The sequence below is a fragment of the Thamnophis sirtalis genome, unplaced genomic scaffold, assembly GCF_051295495.1.
Source record: "Thamnophis sirtalis isolate CommonGarterSnake01/CBP01778 unplaced genomic scaffold, rThaSir2_p1.2 scaffold_3, whole genome shotgun sequence".
Lineage (NCBI taxonomy): Eukaryota > Metazoa > Chordata > Lepidosauria > Squamata > Natricidae > Thamnophis > Thamnophis sirtalis.
This window is the reverse complement of record NW_028261383.1, coordinates 19,059,412-19,061,911: the sequence shown is the minus strand read 5'-3', so window position 1 is coordinate 19,061,911 and position 2,500 is coordinate 19,059,412.

The window sequence follows — 2,500 nt, the reverse complement described above, 5'->3', positions numbered from 1 at the left end:
AATTTTTTTTCAGCGTGGGCAGAAAAGTATAGCGTTTGAGCGGCACGTTTTCATGCCTTTGTCCCAACCATTCTAGTTTAAACGTCCAGCTGCACTTTTTCTTCGTAACAACATTTACTCCAGCTTTACGTTTTGACATCAGCGCTGACCGATGATGTACCTACAGGGTTAGGGTTTATCAATTATTACAATGATCTTTTCAAATTCATTTTGGATTAAATAAAAAAGAGCTTTGAAATGAATATATAAATGGCACTTAATACCACTAATATTAAAATAGTAAATGTTTGATATACTTCATTTTAATGAGTTAACATTCCATTGCAAAAGTTGTCTATGCGCTCTATGCTTCTGTGAATGTATTATATGCAATTTGCTATTTTAAATGAGTAAAATTATTAAAATCACCATAATTAAAGTCTCGTTCACATCTTAAGAGTTTTCTTCCATCGTTAATTTGTAAACTCAAGGATTTATTGCCCGCATGTTCAACAATGCTTGCTGACTGTTTAAAAATTTGTGGGAATTTGCTCCTCTCCGTACAGAGGGTTTCAGTAACCTACTACTACTGCAAAACTAACGTCTAAACTGCACGCTACTTGCAAATATAAAGAGATTGTTAAAATGGCTCTGCCATAACCAAATAAGAGGAAAAAACACCTTCCTTTTGTTTATAAAGTAGTGATTTTAGTTTGCTCTATGGAAGTCACTATTTTAAACTGACAGATAGGAAGTTTAATTAGATTAAAAGCAAAAATATTCTCAATGACTTTGAAAATCCCAATGAGTTATCAAATATAGGTACTCACCCCTTCGTTACAACGTGGGACTGGAATTTTTATTACTCAGCAATGTGGTCACAAAGCTGATGTCGTGTCATGGCTCATGTGACCGGGCTCTCTCGCCTCTTTCCAACTCCGAGGGCATCAATCACGTTAGCCAAGGGATCCGCAAAGTTGGCTCTTTTAAGACTGGTGGACTTCAACTTCCAGAATTTTGAGAGTTGAAGTCCACCAGTCTTAAAACAGCCAACTTTGCAGACCCCTGCGTTAGCCCAAAGCCTGGCGCTGGGCTTTGCTCCCCCATCGGTGGAGCCCCGAGAAGCGAGGAGGGAGAAAAAGAGCTCAAAAGAGCTACATTGTTGCTAAACGCAAAGGGGGTGGGGAGAGCCAGCCCAGGCAGGCAATAGCCGATCTCGCAGCAGGTCTGAAGTGGGGGGGGGGGGGAGAGGGGGAGCAAAACTCCAGGCAGGGCTCTCTGACTCTTCTAATTCCACGTGAAAACTGTCGTTGCCTCTGAAGCATTCGCTCCGGTGTTTTAAATCTTTAAGAAAGACCCCTCTCCCTTCCTTTTTTCTTTTCCACCCGCACAGAATCACAGATTAGAGAATCCTGAAGTCGGGCGGGGCTGGTTGAGGAGGGAGGAAAAGAGCTCAAAGGAGCTACATTGTTGCTAAACGCAAGGGGGGGGGAGGAGAGCCAGCCAGCCAGCCCAGGCAGGCAATAGCAAATTAGCCGATCTCTCGCAGCAGGTCTGAAGTCGGGCGGGGCTGGTTGAGGAGGGAGGAAAAGAGCTCTCAAAGGAGCTACATTGTTGCTAAACGCAACGGGGGGGGGGGGGAGGAGAGCCAGCCAGCCAGCCAGCCCAGGCAGGCAATAGCAAATTAGCCGATCTCTCGCAGCAGGTCTGAAGTTGGGGGGGGAGGGAGAGCAAAACTCTCCAGGCAGGGCTCTCTGACTCTTCTATACAATTTCTTGTATATCAAAATAATTCTAGTTTACCACCAAATTCTTGTCTAGCCTAATATATACCCCTCCCTCCCTCCACCCTCCACCCTCTCCCCCAACCCTCCTCCACCTCTCCCCCCCCCCCGACTTCCCAGAACCCAGTACAAGGTATGGATTTCTAACAAACACAGTCTAAAATCCATTGAGGGGGGGGGGGGGGGAAAGAAATAAAAAAATAATAACATTCTACATTGACCTTAGCTTCTTCTTGCTGAACCAACTTTAAACAATTTAAATCATTTCTGATCTTAAGCAGAGGCTAACTGGAATTTCTTGGTCCCGTATTTATTTTGTATATAGTCAATCCATTTTTTTCCAGTCTCGTTTATATCTCTCATTTGAGTGATCTTTAAGATATGCCGATGTTTTAGCCATCTCGGCTAAGTTTGTAACTTTCAATGTCCATTCTTGAGTTGTAGGAAAGTCTTCCTTCTTCCAGTATTGCGCCACCAACAGTCTTGCTGCCGTTATTAGGTGCAGAATCAAGTTAGTCTCCACCGCTGTAAAGTAGCATCTAGAGAGCCACATCTCCAACATTTAGGCTGTAAGTTCGGATACAGAGAAGCCAGCTTTTTAGGATCTAAATGCCATCTATAGAACATCTCGTAAACATTTTCTCTCAGATTTTGAGCTTGTGTAAATTTCACATTTCTTACCCAGATTCTTTCCCATGTATCCAGCATGATCTGTTCTTCAATGTTTTGAGCCCACTT